The sequence below is a fragment of the Polypterus senegalus genome, chromosome 14 (assembly GCF_016835505.1).
Source record: "Polypterus senegalus isolate Bchr_013 chromosome 14, ASM1683550v1, whole genome shotgun sequence".
Classification (NCBI taxonomy): domain Eukaryota; kingdom Metazoa; phylum Chordata; class Cladistia; order Polypteriformes; family Polypteridae; genus Polypterus; species Polypterus senegalus.
This window is the reverse complement of record NC_053167.1, coordinates 51,187,288-51,209,610: the sequence shown is the minus strand read 5'-3', so window position 1 is coordinate 51,209,610 and position 22,323 is coordinate 51,187,288. Positions and strand designations below refer to the sequence as shown.

The 22,323-nt window shown below is 39.2% G+C and overlaps 1 protein-coding gene across 1 annotated transcript in view; it reads left to right on the top strand.

The window, feature by feature from the left end:
- The first annotated feature begins 1,632 nt into the window (after positions 1 to 1,632).
- LOC120514398 overlaps positions 1,633 to 22,323 on the top strand; it is a 237,859-nt gene continuing 217,168 nt past the window's right edge. The window contains exon 1 of the mRNA XM_039734748.1: positions 1,633 to 2,030. The gene's annotated coding sequence lies outside the window, so the exon portion shown is untranslated. The remainder of the gene's footprint in view (positions 2,031 to 22,323) is intronic.

Below are 22,323 nucleotides of genomic sequence, written 5' to 3'. Positions count from 1 at the left end.
CAAACAAACAAAGGCACAAGTCCAACAACACACGCAAGATTTTATTGTGATGTGGGAAATGCTTTGCCTTCATTCCCCAACACCAATGCATAGTACAAGGCACAATGAAGCACAGCCCAACACAATAAAACATATATCACTTTTGCATTCTCTCTGTCTCTCTCTCTTCCGCCTCCACAACTTCCTCAAGCTTCGTCCTCTCCCTTCTGACTCTGGCTTTCTGAATGGAGTGAGGTGGCTCCTTTTATATAACACCTGGAAGTGCTCCAGGTGTCCTGTGATATCCGACTGGGTGGCAGCAGGACTCGGCCATTCCCCATGCACCCCCTGATGGTGGCCACGGACCCCAGCAAGGTTGAACTTCCATGTTCCAAGCTCGTGGCTCCATAGTGAGCCAGGGGAACTGCCCTCTGTTGTCCCAATGAAGGTCATGCCCTGTTCAAGTTCTTTTACCCTAGTCCTTCCCTTAAAGAAGGCGTCCCGGCTGTCCATTACACTACTTTTGCATCTATGTATCTATCTGCTATTCATATGGTGCCCTTCTCATCCATCCATTTTCTAACCCGCTGAATTTGAATACAGGGTCACGGGGGTCTGCTGGAGCCAATCCCAGCCAACACAGGGCACAAGGCAGGAACTAATCCTGGGCAGGGTGCCAACCCACCGCAGGACACACACCAAGCACACACTAGGGCCAATTTAGAATCGCCAATCCACCTAACCTGCATGTCTTTGGATTGTGGGAGGAAACCGGAGCGCCCGGAGGAAACCCACGCAGACACGGGAGAACATGCAAACTCCACGCAGGGAGGACCTGGGAAGCGAACCCGGGTCTCCTAACTGCGAGGCAGCAGCGCTACCACTGCGCCACCGTGCCGCCCTTCTCATTTATCTATTTATTATATAGTGCCTTTAAAGTCCATATTTTGAAAAAAATAATACATATATTTACACATACGTTTTATTACTGTATTAAAGGCATCATTATATGCACTGAGATCATGAAGCATTTTGTGGTAAACAATACAAAATAAAGGTACTCTATTCTGAGACACAGAGAAAATTTTGATATGCGAGGTGTCATCATCACTCAGTCACTCAGTCACTCAGAAAAAGTAGCAGCAAAAGCAGTTGATAGTAGTGACATGAAATTGATACAAAGTAGCTATCAAGAAAATAATCAGAAGGAATATGGGTGACTTTATTGTAATTATCATATTGCATATTTGTTTAGATGGTCCTTTCCCCCAAAGCGATTTATTAGTCTTAAGATCATTGGATTCCCTGCGATAGGTTTAGTGATATTTCCAGGGTCATATGCTCGGTCAAGTGGTAAGGAATAAAGCAACAGGCCGTCTAGTGCTTAAAATTTTCAAACTCTTTAGACGCTGTTGCACACTAGACGTTGGACGTTTAATTTGAAACTGCACAATGTGTAAACTCATATTTATAGAAATACAAGGAGATTTCCATTCTGCGTAGGAAACTGTGATCGTAGACTTTAGGGTGTTTTCCGAGCCCACACCGCCCCACAAGAGTCCCGAGCCCTCTGTCTTAAAAAGCAGGCAACATCGGCTGCAATCGTATGCAAAACCAGCAGGCGGCGCTCATGTGAAATAAAGACTCTCCATCCATCACATGGTGATGCTATCTATCGCAGCTTCTGAACAACGGAACACAGATGGGGCAAGAAGCAAGACTCACGGTTTTTCAGCAGGCATAGAGCAAAACAGATTAACTACTGAAGCGTGTTGCATATTGAAAAGCAGAAGGAAGCAGAGGCCATAGACTTCGAGAGGAAAAAAAGAAAGAATCTGAGAGGCGCGATCTCCCTGCACATTGCGCTTCGGAGAAATGAAAGGTTGCGAACTCCCGACATGCAGACCTGTGCAATAGCGGAGTGGCGCGGCTACAGAAGGAATTGAACGTGAACGATAAAAAGCCGAAAGGAAAGAAAGGGAAAAAGAAAGGAGAAGAGGCAGAGAAAAAGGATGCTTGGCGTAGCACTTTGGAAATCTTTGCCATTCTAAGTGAGTACGTACATGCACGCGGAGGTTGAGAGGGGGTGGTGCTGGCTCCGGGTGAATGCCCGATAGACCATTTTTTTTATTTCTGTCATTCGAATTGAAACAAAAACTTTTTCAATATGCTTAATTGCAACTCCTTTGTACCAAATGCATTCACATGAAAAGAAGTTTTGTGCAAAAGCCTTGGTGAACTCCGCGGTGTTTTCTCTTTTGCATACCTGCTCGTGTGAAATCGATGAGCTCCAGCTGATAAGGTCTCGTGTACGCTTCACTTGAATGATAATCGTTCTCCGCCGGTGCTCTTCCGCTCTTGCTAGGATTTCCTTTAGGACTTGTGTGCTGTAATTAGTATGATTTAAAAGTAGAGCCGTGGAGCACTCCACACGGCACGGGCTGTCTGTTAAATGGGATCAAACTCTCCAGGAACGACCACTTAGTGGCCCCAAGCGAGCGCGAGGTGTCTGTGAAAGGAGAGGACCACAAATGAGCCACTTTGACCGTAGATGTAATATACTCACTGTGTGTTTGGGTTTTCAGCATACTGTAATGTATATGTACATTAAAGTATGATATTGGAAGCGTGTCTATGTATGTTACGTGTATTTAAGAATTGCGCGTGTTCTTCGAAATATACAGAAGTAAAATAAAATTACATTTTGGACTTTGTTGCCTTCACTGCGCTTAAATGATGTTTTAACATAGATGGGTTTTTTTGAAGCTGACAGCGGTGCTGTTAATAACCAAACTACATACAGTTGTCATCAAGCTATGAAAATATTTAATTATAGATTTTTCCCCCTTCACTCAAGGTCCCGCTTTCACTTTGATCTTGAATAAGATCTTTGTTGGTCTTTGATGATTCCAAGAAGACAACCCAGGAGTCTGAATTTGCTAATATTTAATAAGCATCAAGTCGCATCTGAAGAGATGCATAAAAAGCACTACACTATAAGTACCATCCAAGGGAATTCAACGAGAGGTTTGTGAGCCACATGAAAAGGAACACTGCATTCAGCTACACCGATTCCTTACGAAGAAAATCCATTTACACATAACTGAACGGATCTCTTATGCGGAGGGGACGCGTCCTTGTATCAGACTAACTCAATTACTTAGAAGAACGATGCCATTCCGTTTAATAAAGCCCATGCCATATCACAGTGTCCTTCAGCAGTCTTATATATTTGAAATGATGCATGTGCAACTTTTAAAAACATGTTAAATTTGGAATGGTGAGCATGTTTAAATTGGGGCAAATTTGGAAGCATTATTTGTTGTAATATAAGAACGAAAAGCTTTTTTTCACCAAAATACACATTCAATTGATGAATGCTGTGTCAGTTATATAAAAGGAGAGGCTTTTTATTTTCACACTTTGCAAATGAAACAAAAGCATTACGCAAAACGAACAGGCTAACCAAGAATTGCATTATTCTGTTTTATTTGTATTTTTGCTGTATACGTTGGTATTGATTTGAGGGCGGTGTAGTGGCTCTTTCTACTTCTTTACACCTGGTCAGTGTCAATGTGGAGACCAAAGCCTCATTAGGAGTTGGTGGTGTTATGTGTAGAAATTGTTAATCCTACTCTCAATGCCTTTGGAAATGGTGACATATTGCTTAAAAGGTAGTGTACCATTATTAAGTAAGGAAGTGATTTCATTGTAAAGTTCCACAGTGTGCACTATCAGTGTGATGTGTCGGTATCAATGCGAAGTTTAGACATTCTTCTTGTGAGCATTTCACTTGGAGCTAAGGATTTCCTAATTCATTTTAGGGTCACTGGAGGTATTGTATATATTTCCTTTCATGTTTCAAAGGTATGTAGTTTAGGGTCACTGAGGATTCTGAATTGGCATGTTGTGAGTGTCATAGCCTGGTGATGAAATGGTTCCCTAGCAAGGACAGGCACCTGATGCTGCCAGGGTAGACGTCAGCCTCCACCAAAATTAATTAAATTAATTGGTGTCAGCAAATGGATGGACTAAAAGTATTGATCTGCACTTTTCTAAAATTTGAATGAGTGGATACTATCAAGGAGGATTTCTATCTCTCTCTAGTTCTATCTGTCTGTGTCATTTCCCAGCTGCATGTGGTATTTTGAAGGTGCTGTCATGTTGGTTGTGCAGTGCAAAAATGGCTTCTTCATCACATGGTGGCCAAGTATGAATGTATTCCTGAAATGTACTTGTTACAAGTAAAACATGCAACTTGAAGATGATTCCGTGTGATTCAAACTAGAAGATTACAGTTATTCCCAAGAGGCTGTTTACCCATTTACATTGTGCGAAGACCCCACAGATGTAATGTAATTTAAAATCATTACCCATCCCATGTGCATGGTCACCGAAGCTGGGAGGGCGGCACATTTGTTTTTTAATGAAAGTGCCACAAAATGTTGCTGTGTTTTGCTTCTTGCAAAAAAAAAATGTTTTTCTTTGGCTGGAAATCCTCTGGCAGTAGTTAAGATGATTATTCAAGATATATAGATTTTTTTTTTATAATGCAGTCCAACCTTACTTGTTATCAATATAGAACAAGCTACATTTGATCTGCTTAGATATAAATATGGCCCATGCAAATTAAAAAAACAAATGTGGGTGGAATTAGGTTGGCGGACCTGTCTTTATTAATTATGGCAAGGTTTGGCAGTGCTGTAAGCTTTAACCCCATTATTAGGAGGTTGTGCATGCACTTCAGTCTCCTTACTTTAGTACTGAATTTTTATTATTTAATATAAGAAGTATCAAATTCAGCACTTTAAGCAAGAAGTTCAGCTATTAGGCAGAAGAGGGAAGCACCAAATAATTTAAAAGACTTGAAGACCGGTAAATATGTGGTGGTTTAAAAGAAGTCCAAGTATTTTGTTTAGCCTTGAAGTGTTATCATGGATAAGACAAAATGCCTAAAGGCACAAAGCAAGCCTGATTTTATTTTTATAAAGTGTAGCCTCTCCTGCATCCCCCAGAGTTTAGTTAGAACGGCCAGGTGTCAGGTTAACCTCTAATGCACTTTGGTGTATTTTTACCTGTAATGCGGATTGCAGTGTTGTCGTCGTTTATTGCTTGTGATCTTAAAGACATTTTACTGTAAATTAAGGCGTATCTATGGAGATAGGCTTGTGGTGCGCCTTAATTTCATTATCGCGCTAGTGTTATCGTAATATGCTGGGCTGGAGGATTTCAGATTATTGCATGAGAATGTGGGGGTGGTGGGAATTAAGTAAACTGGGCTCATTTTTATTTGAGGAAACATTTAAGAATTGATCGTGCTAACATTATTAAACTTAGTTAGCTGCTACATCAAATAATATGTATAGCGACCTAGCCAATGTGTTTCTTTAGCAATAAAGAAAGGATTACAGTTAACCATGCTAAATGCTTTTAATCGACTGAAAATGATGGCTGAATGAGTAATGAGGGTTTGTCCAGGTGGACACTGGAGACCTCCAGTCATGGAGTGCAGGTCAGTGTGAAATATATTCGTCTGGACTCTCATATTGTCATGTGTTTTAGAAAACGGTGACCCTCTGTCAGTGACACAGCATTCTGGGGGTTCTGCCAGAATATTATGACCGATGAACCTCACAATTGCAAAGCATTCTGGGAGAGCTGTAAAAATATTGAATCAAATAAAAAGACCAAAGCTTCATTAAGGCTTGGGGGTATCCTGTGTAAAAATTGCTAAGCTTACTCTCAATACTGTTGGAAAATGGAGCATATTGCTTAAGAGTTAGTGTAACCTGTGTCTAAAATACCAATAAAGAAATTGTTTAATTTTAAAGTGCCAAGGTGCAAAGCAGCTTTTCTTTTTTTGTCACTGAAAAACCACATCCAGCCTATGGTTTCCTTCCCATTAGTAGTTTGAAGATATGCAGCTCTAAATTTATACAAGTTATAGCAGTAGTCGTCTTATTTTTTATTTTATTTTATTAGGAATAGTGGACTTAATGAAGTCTGTGTCTAGACAACGTCTGTTTGTTTGATTTTCTGTCTATTAGTGAAGCGGGCTCTTGGGGCTATTTTGCTTCAATTATTTATTAGTTTTGCTTTTCGAGCAGTTTCCAAAAGGTTGTTTTTGGATCTTCCCAAGTTATAAAAATTTAATTAAAAATTTCACATTGATATTTGATAATGGGATTTGAAGATTGTGTTAAACGTTTTATTCAGAGAGCTTAGCCTTTTCATGCCAATTTATTTATTTATTTTCCCCAATTCTGTCAGCTTTCATCAGAAATGGTTAAGGGCAATGCATAAGAGGCAGTAATTTCTTCACATTTTTCAGTTTTTAATAGGCAGATATTTTTAAGGTCTGACCAATTAATTTGACAAGCCAAGTCCGACAATGTATTCTAACTTCTTTAAACCTCTCATATTAGTGTGCCTCAATCCGATGGACAAGACTAATCCGACTTTAAAGTCATTGGGCTTTTGTTTTGCCATGATCTGTCAGTTTCATTAGGTGACCTCATTATTTATTCTGTTAAATATAGTATATATAAATATATATAATAATATATCTTGTTTTGTAAAGTCAGCCTTTGATTCTGTAAATGCCTGTGCATGTTTTCCTGCATAATTTTATACATAGATATCCATTTGTGCATCCATATTTCTGAAACTGTCTAAACCATTTCAGGGTGGTGAAGGGCTAGAACGTTAGGTCTGGATTGGGATAACGAGATTAATCTTAATGGGGTATCAGTCGATTTGGATTGTGAGAGTACCCAAAGGAGCAAGCATGGGCAGTACATGCGAAGGCAGAGGTTAGGCTAGGATGTGAACACAGTCCACTGCAGCACACACATAGCAGACTTGCTGCCTTGTTGGCATGTGTTTATTAAGACGCCGACAAGGAGCACAAGAACTGCAGAAGTTAATCACAGTGTTGCTGTCTTGCTAAATTACTGGAATGGGAAGTAATATTTTATAACCTGCTATTTAGATTCTTACCATTTATTTGAAACTGTATAAAGAGTAAATATGAATACCACTGTTGCCTCAAAGGGTACCAGTCTAGATACAAGTGTTCCTCTCCTTTTCATATGTATGTCAAGCAGGAAAGATCCATCAATTAATCCTTTCTATTATGCAGCTGTCCAGCTATAATTTACCAATATGAGTGTGGAAGAAAACCATACTTTGGTTCGGTGGCAACTGGACGACAGTCAACCTGGTGAAAAGGCAATTTGGCGAAGAAACAACTTGGCGAAATACAACTTAGCGACATCCTTTACCAGTTAGGTTCAAAGAGATTTTTTAATTGTATTTAAATGACAACGTGATTTAAAATGTTGAAAATAAATTTATATAATTGACGAACAAACTTTATTCTGCAGATGAAGCAAACTCTATCTTACATTATCTTCTACAACCAAAATTGCTAATCCTTTATATAAATTGTATTGATTGTAATTGTATGATAACGTTATTTAGAATACAAAAGGTGACCTGCGAGTATGGCTTAAGGAATATCTTTACTCTCAACATATTGGGACTCTCATAAAGCAGGTGATTCTGCGGATTTTCCGGCGCCCTACATTGTCATTTAAATATCATTAAAAAATATCTTTGAACCTAACTATTACCTAACTGTTAAAGGATTTCGCCGAGTTGTCTTTTCTCTGAGTTGTCTTTTTGACGAATTGTCTTTTCACCGATTTGTCTGTTGCCCCTGAACGCCATACTTTAGGGACACTTGAAACTCCACTCAATGTTATTTTCGAGAAATTAGATGAATGGGAAGCTTTATAGGCTAAATTACCTGTCCTCATCAAACCTGTTCTGATGTTTAGTTCAGGGATATGAGGAGCTGGTGTCTAATACTGCAGCTCTGGAAGTGGCACAGCCAACCCTGGACATGCTGGACATGCTCCCTCGATTAGTTGTAACAGACCAATTTAGAGCCTTGAACAAAAAAAGTTATTTTACTTCATTTAAATCTTATAAATTATTGTGGGCAATGTTTAAAGTAAAATATTTACTGAAAATGTCAATGGTCAAGTTGAACACCTTTTTTGTTAAAAAAAAAAAAATGGGATCAAAGATGCTGTAATAAGAACATAAGTTTAATGTCACTGTGCTCTGTACAATAATTATTGTATAAATCCACTCGCATGTACAGGCCAGGCCAAAGTTAGCACACAGGGGCTGTCCGCATTTAGAACTCCTAGGCAAGCATTTGAAGAGAGATAGTACAACTACAAAAAAATTGTACTATTTCTGAATGTTAGAGATGAAATGGAATCCTCTCCTTCCCTTGTTTGGAACCTAAGTGAGGGCTTGCACATGGAGAAGACAGTGTAAAAAATCTTGAACATCAGCCAAATACTTTGAAGCCGATGGACGGATGGGTGATATCATCATCCGTCCTGAAAACCCTTTCAGTGCAGCGACGGAAAATGACTGTATACATTGAGATCCCATCTTGATAAAAGTATTGTCTTGCTATGGCTTCCTCCGTCTGTAATGCAGCGTAAATCGTCAGTAAAGAAAGCTAAGTTACTTTCTCTTCTGTGATTTTTACCACCGTATCACTATGGGAGGGATATCGCCTTTTAATATCATATCTATATAGTTTTCGGTCACTTAAAACGCTGCAATTACAAAAGAACTTATTCCAACTAGGGAGCTATTGCCCTGTATCAGAAACAGATGCAAATGATATTCTTAAACTTAAATATGTTAATGACAGACATAGACAGTCCTTAATGGTCAAATACTTTAACAGCTGTAAATATTACTGAATAATCACCACCAAGGTGTTGTTACAGTTCACTTTTTCTTATGGACAGATATGCTGTAACTATGTTAGGTGTCACTAAAGGCAGCAGTATTTTTCAGATTAAGGTAAGACTGTTGACTGGGCCACTTAATGGTATTAACTTTATTCTTTCAACCAGTCCTGTGTTGTTATAGCTTTCAATTTTGTATGGAGAGCTGAATGCTCATTATAAGTTTAGATACTTATTACTTGATTGCCATAGCAACAACAGTTGCATGGAATTTGATTTGTTGAAACTCATAAAAAATAAAACTTCTAGGAGAAATATGCAACATAAGAGCATCAGTAATAAATATTCCCCAACAGCCCCAAAGCAACCTCTTTAACACAAATACACTGATCATTTGAATCTTTAATAGTCAGTTTTAAAAATAAGCCAGTCCTGTGCTGCCATGCTTTATGGCATTGTCTTAATGTAATTTGTTTCTTTATCATTTTATACTTTATTGCCACAGCATTGACAGTTATATGGAATTTGATTTGTTGACACATACAAATAAAACACATGTAATACAAAAACAAGTGATCGTCATTTCTTACCAGCCCCCAAACAACCAAAGACTTCTTAGACATGTTTATCCGATGAGTGCAGAAGGCTATTATCTTAATATGTACGTACATTTCAATATGTTTTATATTATGTTCCTTAAAAACACTTAAAACAAGCATTTCTATTTTGTGTGTTTGTATTGGTGTTTTCTATTTTTGCTGAATGTCAGTCATTTGTTAACTAACTTAGTACTGAACAGGGTTGCTGGGGATGCTGGAGCCAATCCCAGCTATGATAGGGTGTGTTGCAGGAACAAACCCTGGACAGGGCGCCAGTCCATCGCAGTGCAAACACACACATACACACCCAAGTCATACACAATGGCCAATTTAGTATCGCCAGTCCACATAACCTGAATGTCTTTGGACAGCTGGAGGAAAATGGTGCACTTGGAGGAAACTCACGTAGACATGGGGAGAACATGAGATTCTGGGACAAGAACCCTGGTCTCCTTGCTACAAGGCAGCAGAGCTACCACTGTGCCACAGTACTACCTTATGTTTGCTGAATGAATTTTGTTCTGTTTAAGTTATGGTTTATTTATGAATATGTACAGAAGTTTTGGTTTGATGTTGGGAAGTGTACTGTATTGAACAGAGTTCACAAAACAGGATGCAGTGAATGTTTTGACCAGAAAGGTTCTGTTTTATCGAATCTGGCAACAATTCTTTGTTGCCATATAGAAGTATCATTTCATAAATGTTTTTTATTTTGCATTTTTATTGGTATATCAAACATGTTTTTTGTAATGACCAAAATAATGTTGAACTTTTAAGTTCTTTCATATCTTCATTGTATTCACTGAGCTCTGTAATTTCTTTGTGATTTCTCAATTATTTTCATTTCTTTCTCTGACTTCTCTGTTGGGACAGATAGTCTTGCTGGGTGGGGAGGGATAAACAGTGAATAAAACGCATTAAACTTCATTATTTGTCACTATAAGACATATAATTGTATTTGAATCATTTCTCTTCCCTTCTGTTGGCCATTCATTTTCTGCAACATAATAAAGGCAGTTGTCTTCAAAGTTTGTTTGTTTGTTTTTTAGTCTACTAGCCCACTGTGAAAGCACAATAAGACAGGTACACAGACCACTGTTAGTGCACTGTTAGTGAATTTGCTGCAGGCAGAGGCCATTCAGCTAACTAAATTACTTGTTCAGTAGTTTTAACTCTGGAATTACTTTATCAAAGCAAAAGGAGTGATGTTTACACTTATTGAAGCAAAATGACTTCTACAGTTTTGTTGGTCTCAGTTTTACTTGGCTTATAGTCTTATGTTTTTAAAAAAGAAATTAGTGCATATTTTTTCCTAATGTATGTGTTCTTTTTTTGATCTTGCAGACCTAGACATATTTGGAACAGAGTGGATTTATTTGCCTGAGATTCTTGTCTATGGTTACCATAACAACATTAAACAAGATAAGGCATTCTGAAGAGCTGTCACATAGCTAGTTAAACCTGATGGAAACATTCTTTAAAAACTGGAAAGGCACTTGTGCTTTAACTGTTATGGACATGGCTGCCTGGCCGTTACTTTTATATTGAGAGACCAGTGGTGCTTATGATTTTTAAAACAGGGTAATTGTTAAAAAAGCGAATAGCAAAGATGTAAGAGAGTTTGGCATTGGGCAGTTTTTGAAACAGAATTTTTATTATCGCTACATTTAAGATCTCCGGATTACAAGATGAAGAGTATAAAATATACTTAAATATACATTGTTCAATGCATATCAGCATGATTTGAATTATTTCAATTTTTTGTTGATACCGAACTTTAATTTCCCGAATTTAAATATGTTTCTGTGTGTGGGTTTGTTGCTTTATTTTTATTTTATGAGATTTTTGCTGTTTTTCTTAGACAGTCACTCTTGAATTGAATTTGCTAAAATGTTGCATTTAGGCTGGATTTTTAGATAAATGCTAGGTGTACAGCAGAGTTTGAAGTGTTTTCCGCTATGCACTGAAGTATTGACAGTTTCCACCTTTTTCTGTCAAAGGTGTGTACTGGCAGTAAATGGTTGCATACTGGCACCTCCTTTGAATGTCAAGTCGACGACCGCTGTCTGCTGTAATGTTCAAAAAGTGTCACAATTGAAACTCCTTGGGGACTATCCTCACCTAATATACAGTATATATGTCTTATTGTGATCAAATCTCCAAGAAATCAAGTCAAATTTGCAATGCATTGGGATGACAACCAATAAGCTAACAAAAACAGAGTGTATTTTATACAAAAAAGTGATTGTTGTGAATCTGAGTTTCTGAGTTTTTTTTCAAAGGAATTGTTTGCCTGCTTTTAATTTGATTTTTTTTTTTTTAGTGTTATGATGATAATTGCATCACTATTTTATGGTAAAGTTTTCTAGCGCAGATACTGCAATGTTTTTGGTAGACATGGCTTCAGCCTGACACTGACACTTTGAAATATTGTGTCACCCACTCCCCAGCGTCCAAGCTTTGGATTAAAACTAAAAGAATCTATGGATCTGTCATGCACTTTTGGTTATTTGGTGAAAGACTCAATGAACTAGGAACTAAGCTTTGAATTTTGATTACTTTTTATGGTTTACATTTTGATTTTGATGATAGGATTCTTGCGTTTATGTTGGTTGTGACTTTGTCCTGTTTACTGACACATATTCCTGAGAAACGCCTTTAAATTAATGTCTTTGTTGCTGGCTTTTTTCTAGTATAAGCTCAGGTTTTTCACTGTGGTCATTAATAGTAAAACAGTATGCTTATAGCACAACCCTTTTTTGATTTTTAGACCTTGAAGATATGCTGAATGATATACAAAAAAAAAGATTTTTGATGATAAGTATTTAAAATAAACAGGCCTTTCTGTTAATTGAAAGAATTGTTATTTAGTAATATTGTAAATAAGCGTTTTTGTTATTTTTGTTCTACTTAATCCTGTTTAAGATCGTTAGAGGCTAGAGCTTATAATGGCAGCTTTATATGAAAGGAATACACAACAGAGAGGGCCCTAAGCAGGTTCCGTACAGACACACAGACAATTTAGGATCACCTCATCCTAGTGATGTGGCCGGAGGACTGGAGAAGCTACAATAAATAATATAGACACTGGGAGAACTTGTAAACTCCAGACAGACAGTGACTAGGTGTAAAATTTAAGTCCAGAATGCCTTATTGGCAAATCGGCATCACTAACCACTGTATCAGTGTGCCAACTGTAAAAAAGGCTGTGACAACAGGAAGGGAAAACAATCAAAATACTGTGAGTGAATGGTCACAGGTGCAGTACTGAAAAATCCAAGCTTAGTACATCTGATGCATGTATTGTTTGTTAGCGTCTGGAAACTCAGCAAATTAACACATAATTCCAATGAACACTTAGGCTTCTCAGCTGTACTAGGTACTGAAACAGTAAAATATTGGAGTGGCACAGCTTAGACAACTTTGAATGATTTATGTCCATTATCTTAAATACTAGCCTCGCCTTACATTTAGCTTGACCTTTTCTTGTTATTGTTTTTACATTAAATTTGTGCTCTTTGTTTGATATGAACTTTTGCTGAAGTTATATTTGATAACGCAATGTGTGCTTTATTTTAATTTGTTAAAACTGAATGTGGAAACCTGGAGAAAACTGTATAAACTAAGTTAGATAGCCTTAGACTACAGGGACAAGGACACCCCTAATGTCATGTCATACAGGCAGTTTTTAGCAAGAGAGAAAGAGAGAGAAGAAAAAGTAGCCTGGAGAGGAGGACATTGCTGCCAACCTGCAAGCTTTACAATTTAGCTCTTCTATTCAGGAGCTCCACTGAACATCCAATTGGATTGCATAATTATGTCACATGATTTACACAGAGACAGGAGTGTATGACAGTCTGGCTGCACGAGACAATTGTACTACACGATACAGCCATTTGAAGGCATGTCTACTCAATAGTCGCCATTATTTATAAGTCAGGTAACCTTCCCACAACCCTTGATATATTGTGCGTGCAAGAGACTAAATGGGAGTAAGGCCAGGTGGATTGGAGGTGGATTCAAATTGTTCTATCATGGTGTGGATGGGAGGGGAAATGGGGTAGGAGTTATTCTGAAGGAACAGTATGTCAGGAGTGTTTTGGAGGTGAAAAGAGTGTCAGGCAGAGTAATAATTATGAAGCTGGAAATTGGAGGTGTGATGATGAATGTTGTTAGTGCATATGCCCCGCAAGTTGGGTGTGCAATGGGTGAGAAAGAAGATTTTTGGAGTGAGTTGGATGAAATGATGAACAGTGTACCCAAGGGACAGAAAGTGGTGATTGGAGTGGATTTCAATGGGCATGATGGTGAAGGGAACAGTTGAGATGAGGAGGTGATGGTTAGGTATGATGTCACGGAGAGGAATGAAGGTCAGAGGATAGTGGATTTTGCCAGACGGATGGACATGGCTGTGGTGAATACGTATTTTAAGAAGAGGTAAGAACATAGGGTGCTGTACAAGAGTGGAGGAAAATGCACACAGGTAGATTACATCCTATGCAGAAGAGTTGATCTGAAGGAGATTGAAGACTGCAAATTGGTGGCGGGGAAAGTGTAGTTAAGCAGTATAGGATGGTGGTCTGTAGGATGACGTTGGAGATCAAGAAGAGGAAGAGAGTGAGGGCAGAGCCAAGGATCAAATGGTGGAAGTTGAAAAAGGAAGACTCCAAGGTTGAGTTTAGGGAGGAGGTGAGACAGGCACTGGATGGCAGTGAAAAGTTACCAGACCGCTGGAAAACTGCAGCAGATGTAGTAAGGGTAACAGCAAGAAGGGTGCTTGGTGTGACATCTGGAAAGAGGAGGGAGGAAAAGGAAACCTGGTGGTGGAATGAGGAAATACAGGAGAGTATACAGAGGAAGAGGATTGCAAAGAAGTGGGATAGTCAGAGAGATGCAGAAAGTAGACAAGAGTACAAGGAGATAAGGCGCAAGGTGAAGAGAGAGGTGGCGAAGGCTAAAGAAAAGGCTAATGAGGAGTTGTGTGAGAGGCTGGACACAAAGAAGGGAGAAAAGGACCTGTACCCGATTGGCTAGACAGGGTGACCGAGCTGGGAAAGATGTGCAGCTGGTAAGGGTGAATAAGAACATAAATGGAAATGTACTCACAAGCGAGGAGAGTGTGTTGAGCAGATGGAAAGAGTACTTTGAGAGGCTGATGAATGAAGAGAACGAGAGAGAGAAGAGGTTGGATGATGTGGAGATAGTGAATCAGGAAGTGCGACGGATTAGCAAGGAGGAAGTAAGGACAGCTATGAAGAGGATAAAAATGGAAAGGCTATTGGTCCAGATGACATACCTATGGAAGCATGGAGGTGTTTAGGAGAGATGACAGTGGAGTTTTTAACCAGATTGTTTAATGGAATCTTAGAAAGTGAGAGGATGCCTGAGGAGTGGAGAAGAAGTGTACTGGTGCCGATATTTAAGAATAAGGGGGATGTGCAGGACTGTAGTAACTACAGGAGGGTAAAATTGATGAGCCACAGCATGTTATGGGAAAGAGTAGTGGAAGCTAGGTTAACACTAGAATTACCAGAGCCTATGAAAAAACTTGTAAATCCGTCCCACCTTAAATCGCTTCTCAAAATCGTTCACAGCTCTCTACCAGCATCTTTTGTTATCTAAATGTGCTGATAAAATCAGGCTGCAAGCAGCCGGCTAGTCCATCCCCCCACCGACTTAGAACGTGCAGAAACTTCTCCCAGCTCATGCCTTGATTGATTTTCTGGGAGTGAAAGGGAGTTTTAGAGTGTAAATAATAGATCGTTGTTTGCAACACGCATTTCATGTCTGTTCCGTTTCTATAGTACTCTGTGTAAACACATTGTTAAAACAGAAACGTTTTTTATATTCTAGTAGTAGATGAAAAAATGTAGGCATAAACTATATAATGTATGAAGCCTGAAGTCCAAATATCAAAGAAATACTTTCACAAAAGGTACAAATCTAACACAACAATTGCACTTTTATTCAAAAATATAACTGCAAAAACAAAAAGCCGCCTTAACATGCCACATTGACACCCATTTATTATGACTGCCTCCGTGGCGCAATAGAATCAGCTGCCAACTGGGAATCAACAGGTCGCAAGTTCGATCCTGCATCACTCCATTTTGAGATGTAAACTGCTCTTAGTCTTACTATTTTAGAATTTGGAGATGCGCTATATCTCGAATTTTATTTATTTGGCACGGACATGCTCAAAAAATACATGTGTAATGCCACAAAAAGTGCATGCAGACACTTCATTTTGCTACCATTGGTAAGAGAATGTATCGTGATACACTGCAGATCTAGTGTTGGAGCAAGAATGCACATCGCACTTTTGCCATCGCTGTACTTTGTATATGTATATGGGAAGCTCTGCATTTTACATGTGCCTTTACGCTGTAGGAAGTGAGTAAATAAATAAAGGTAAATAAAGAACTGAAGCTTGTTGATGCTGCATCATCTTTTCTTTTTCCATTGCCTTTTCCTGTAAGAAGCGTTGTACACACTTCTCTCTATGCTGTGGTTTCTATTACACACCTGAAAGAAAGAGACAATATATGTGAAAACATCATCGCACAAATGCAATATTATTTGAAAACGAACAGCGTCCGATCAGCTATAAAAGTATGGCATTTCTAAATGTTTGCTTTTTTTCAGTCTGAATCTCTCAGTCAGACTGCATATTTGTCTCTTATTCAGTGCACGCAAGAACATGAAGGTGGCCAGATGCTGTGTGCTACAACATGCTGGCGGTGATCAACGCACATTTTAAAAAAAGACAAATATATGTGACGTTTTGAAGAAATCATTTTATGACCTGATTTACCTTTATTTATTTACTTACTTCCTAAAGCCTAAAGTCACAAGTGTGCAGAGGGCATGCTCAAAAATGTGTATAATGCCACGAAAAGTGCCTGCTGACACTTTAGTATGCAAGCAATGGTCTGTGCATTCTTGCTCCGATGTAGAAGGGAGCTGAGTTTACCTCTGTTATAGCGCGTCTATGTGAAAACAGCAGTGTCAGATGCGGGGGTGGGGTGTGTTTGGGCTCGTGAACGCGGCTGAGATAATAAGACTGACTTAAAAAAAAAAAAAAACAAAGCTAACCTTTGCAAGTATCATAAATTACACCGGCTGTTACAGACTGAAATCAAATGTATGTTTTTATTCTAAAATAATAAGACTAAGAGCAGTTTACATCTCAAAATGGAGTGGTGCAGGATTGAACTCGCGACCTTTTGATTCCCAGTCGGCAGCTGATTCTATTGCACCACGGAGGCAGTCATAATAAACAGGTGTCAATGTCGCATGTTAAGGCGGCTTTTTGTTTCTGCAGTTATATTTTTGAATAAAAGCGCAATTGTTGTGTTAGATTTGTACCTTTTGTGAAAGTATTTCTTTGATATTTGGACTTCAGGCTTCATACATTATATAGTTTATGCCTACATTTTGTCATCTACTACTAGAATATAAAAAACGTTTCTGTTTTAACAATGTGTTTACACAGATTACTGTAGAAACGGAACAGACATGAAATGCGTGTGTTCCAAACAACGATCTATTATTTCCACTCTAAAACTCCACTTCACTCCCAGAAAATCAATCAAGACATGAGCTGGGAGAAGTTTCTACACGTTCTAAGTCGGTGGGGGGATGGAATAGCCGGCTGCTTGCAGCCTGATTTTATCAGCACATTTAGATGACAAAAGGCGCTGGTGGAGAGCTGTGAAGATTTTAAGAAGCGATTTAAGGTGGGACGGATTTTACAAGTTTTTTCATAGGCTCTGGTAATTCTAGTGTTAAGAAGTGAGGTGATTAGTGAGGTGAGATTAGTGAGCAGCAGTATAGTTTCATGCCAAGAAAGAGCACCATGGGAAGATGCGGGTTCTGGCTCCACACTCCCATTGCTGATTGGAAGCACTTGAACCCAACGCCGTTGATAATGTTACCGAGTGAGCTAGTCAGTGGAGGCAACAATTAAGCAAGGAGATGGTAAAAAGTGAAACAGTGCTTTTATTAAAACAGTCAACAAAAACAGTGTTCAAATAAATAAAGTGCAGTGCTTTCATAATTCCATAAATAAATAATCCCATTAAAGAAATGTGGAGGTTAAAACCAATAAATAGAAAAATCTTAAAACAACGAGGTTAAAACGATCAGGATGCAGTCTTTAAAAACACAACAATGACAAGCCTGGTGCATCTTTTCTGTTAGCGTCTCACCTGCTTCTCCTAGTTAGGCTTTGCAGCAGGCAAGATGCTCTCTGCAGCTGCCCTCTTCAACACATGCACGAGACCGGAGACCTCCCGATCCCTGGCTTCGGTCTGGCACTCATCCCAGCCTTGGAGACTTGGCTTCCCTGACAACCAGGACACTCATGCCAGGGAGTTTACCGCCCAAGCCTCCCGACTCCCGCAACCTTCTCGGCCTTACGCTGCCAGCCATCCTTCTCTGGTTACTCCCGCTACCTGGTCGCTCAGAGGGAGAAACAACAACTCCAACCCCTGGGTGTAGGCCTAACACCCAGGCCCTCACAGCTGCCCACAAGCACTCATTCGCTCGCTCTCCACACACACGCACCAACCTGCTTCCTCTCTCCCTGTAATCTCCGTTCTCTTTCCTCTCTGTTCCTTCTTTGTTTCTGATCTTTTTCCATCCGACTCGCGCTTTTTTTTTATAATGCGAGGGGCCATAGCAGCCGTAGCATATTAGCCATGGGAGCAATCACGGATGTGGGCAGTTCCTCACCTGTGCACTCGGTGAGAAACGCCCACACCGCTGATCGACCCGTGGCTTCCTATGGCCCAACGACCCCTCGCTAAGCTGCTGCGAGAGCAGTGATTATTTATTTAAAATGGGCCCTTACTGAGAACGCTGTGGACCCGCTATACCACATACCACAGATGCAATGTTTGCTCTAGGGATGTTGATGGAGAAGTTTAGAGATGGCCAGAAGGAGTTGCATTGCGTCTTTGTGGACCTGAAGAAAGCATATGACAGGGTGCCTCGAGAGGAGCTGCGGTATTGTATGAGGAAGTCGGGAGTGGCAGAGAAGTACATAAGAGTTGTACAGGATATGTAAGTGGGAAGTGTGACAGTGGTGAGGTCTGCGGTAGGAGCGACGGATGCATTCAACGTGGAGGTGGGATTACATCAGGGATCAACTCTAAGCCCATTCTTATTTGCAATGGTGATGGACAGGTTGACAGACGAGATTAGACAGGAGTCCCCATGGACTATGATGTTTGCTGATGACGTTTTGATCTGTAAAGATAGTAGGGAGCAGGCTGAGGAGACCCTGGAGAGGTGGAGATATGCTCTAGAGAGGAGAGGAATGAAGGACAGTAGGAACAAGACAGAATAAATGTGTGTAAATTAGAGGGAGGTCAGTGGAATGGTGAGGATGCAGGGAGTAGAGTTGGCGAAGGTGGATGAGTTTAAATACTTGGGATCAACAGTACAGAATAATGGGGATTGTGGAAGAGAGGTGAAAAAGAGAGTGCAGGCAGGGTGGAATGGGTGGAGAGAGAGTGTCAGGAGACAGATATCAGCAAGGGTGAAAGGGAAGGTCTACAGGACGGTAGTGAGACCATGCTATGTTATATGGGTTGGAGACGGTGGCACTGACCAGAAAGCAGGATGCAGAGCTGGAGGTGGCAGACTTAAAGATGCTAAGATTTGCACTGGGTGTGACGAGGATGGATAGGGTTAGAAATGAGTACATTAGAGGGTCAGCTCAAGTTGGACGGTTGGGAGACAAATTCAGAGAGGCAAGATTGTGTTGGTTTGGACATGTGCAGAAGAGAGAGAGATGCTGGGTATATTGGGAGAAGGATACTAAGGACAGAGCTGCCAGGCAAGAGGAAAAGAGGAAGACCTAAGCTAAGGACTATGGATGTGGTGAGAGAGGACATGCAGGTGATGGGTGTAACGGAACAAGATGCAGAGGACAGAAACATATGGAAGATGATTCGCTGTGGCATCCCGTAACGGGAGCAGCCGAAAAAAGAAGAAGAAGAAGAAGAAAGTATAAATAAACCCCATCTCCCTACAGCCCTGCACTGGACAAAGCACAGGGTATTTAAAATGTAAAGCATAAACATTTTATAAATACATTAGTATAAGTAGGAAATAAGAAAATTGAACAGCTATTTTTGAGGCATCCCAGTACTGCATGACCTAATGCTTATGTTGTATTCTGTACAGAAATTCTGTAGCTTTAATTGTTTCAATCAACACAGGCATGTTCAGCTTAGTGTTTTTGCCAGGAGGCTTTGTCCATTTTGCCTAGGTAGTACTCAGTAGGATTATAGAATATGTTTGTGGAAAGAACAAATAATATAAGGGGAAAAAATCACACTTAATTCACACAGCCTGTAAAGATATCATCTCACCAATTAACTTGTGCTGTCCACTAGATAAGATGCTCTGTTCATTCACCGGGTTCCCAGTTGTTTTCAATTTTTAATGGCAGTTACCGTAGTGTCTTTGCTGTATTAATATTTTTTCAATTTTAAAAACCAAAAAGAACATGTTTTGCTTTTGGCAGAAAGAGTGATTGCTGAATTTGCTGCAGGAAAATAATGATTTCTTGAACAGCTATCATTTCACTTTGTAACCATTAATGTATTATCTCTGAGCAAATTTGTAATCAAATGTATATAAATTATTATATTAAAAAGGACAGCTGTTAAAACCTCTTTCCATCCTCACCCATCAAATTCATGACAGGGATTTTAAGGAAAGGCAATTTAAAAAACAACCCTTAATACAGTACTAAAATTTAAAAGGTAGCCCAGTCATTTTAGTAGGTATCATACTGAAAGGGCAAATGACAAGAGAAAGGCTAGTGGTAATTAGAAAATAGTCTTGGATCTGTACTAAAATTTTGACTGTGTTATCTATACCAGCTTTCAGCCTTCGGTACTGGTACTAAAATGGTTCTGAAGCATATAGAAGGTAACTTCAAAACCCTCTTTCTTATCCCACCGCACCACATTATGCACCACTTACCTCTTGGTAGCCGTAAAGTCCCAATCACTTCAAACCAATAAGGAGAGGTATTTGGGAGACCCCAATGAAGTTAAAATCACCTAAACAATTGTATCCTGTGGTGTTCGGATTGTGTCAAAGCTTATTTTTGCGAAGACTATAAAATCAATGTTTTACCACCTTTTCACTAGTGAGTGTTGAGGATGGGGGATATGGTGGGGAAGGGGATTGAGATGAAACCTGGTGTTTACTCACGGTACCTAAAATCACAAAATGCTGGTACCATACCAATTTAAAAATGAGCTTCCTGTATTTTACTAGTCATACCTATCAGGAGGTACAGAACTCAAGTCCAGAGACAAGATGTTCTGCTTTTCCATGAATGTGTGTGGTGGTGTGAGCTTCACTGAATTGAGACAAGTCATTTTAAGGACTTTTCATATTCCAAAACAACTTTTTTATAGTGAGTAGTATCTCAAAGTACTTTATTTAAAAAAAAAAGAAATTATATGATTCCGAATGACTCAAGCAGTGCAATAGACTAACATATCTAAAAGGCAAAGGGTAGAGACATTTTGTAGACAATAGTAACATTTCATTGAAAACTGAGCATCGCAGGTTATGGAGAAATCATTTTAAGTGAATTCTAAACAATATAGCTTCTTCTGCATTATAAAATTATTGCATGTTTTGATTAATTAAAGGCTTGTGATAGACTAATGTGGCATCTTAGCCCCAGATTTGTCACATGTCAATTACTATCATGTTAGGCTTTATCTAAAATTGTACTGAACAGATCTGGTAAGGGATACAATAGTGATTTATTTAAATAATTGCTATAATACTTTGTAAAACTACTTTTACTTTATTGTGGTCCTTGATATGTGTTTCTGTCTGAGTTGGTTTAAAGAGTTATATCTGATTAACTGAAACTTGTCTGTTTTTTTTCTGAAGTTACACAGTGTTTGGTGATGCCCCAGTAGCACCCTGTTTGGAGTTTGCCCCATATCCTTGTGTGGACTACTCTCTGAGCACTTTAGGTTCTTTCCCACATCACAAAGTATGTGTTAGGATAATTAGTCAGTTTGTGTTGTCTTGTGTGAAGTTGGTCTCGAGTGCTACTTGGCAGTGCATCTGGTACTTCAACAATGAACTGAATAAACAGATATTAAAATGGATGGATGGATTTTTTTTGGAATAAGTACAGTTTTTAACATTTCTGCTTCATAGCTTCAGAGAGGTCTGAGGTTTATGGATATGTTTACCATCTCTGTGGAATCTGCTTAATTTCCCACTGTATGTGGTCTCCTTTCACATCTCAAAGTGCAGGTTATTTCAGTTGGATGCTCAAAATTGGCCTGCAATGAGTAGGTGACTTGTGGTAGACATCTAGTTCTGCCTTGGGTTCAGTGCTGTCTGTAGAGGGTTCACTTCCCCATGACTCTATATTGGAATAAACATTGCAGAAAATGTACAGTCATGGCCGAAATTATCGGCACCCCTGGAATTTTCCCTGAAAATGCACCATTTCTCCCAGAAAGTTGTTGCAATTACAAATGTTTTGGTATACACATAATTTTGTCCAGCCCGTTTTTTGAGTTTTGCGTGAAATGATGTCAGATTCTGCATTTTTTCTCTGTTTTTTTGTGTTGTTCCAATGCACATATAGGAAATAAACATGTGTATACCAAAACGTTTGTAATTGCAACAATTTTTTGGGAGAAATGGTGCATTTTCTGGGAAAATTCTAGGGGTGGCGATAATTTCCGCCATGACTGTATTAATCTTTATTATGTTAGTTTTGTTTGTGTTGACTTTGCAAACTTTTTTTTAATAAATGGAAGAAAGCAATGCTATTTTTTTCATTGTTGTTCCAGTTATGCACAAATTGGTAAATTGATTCAGTGCTAGGTTTTAAATAAGCTACTTTGTGGTTTTTACATCCATTTTTATGCCTGTGTTTCATTAGATAGATACATTATAGG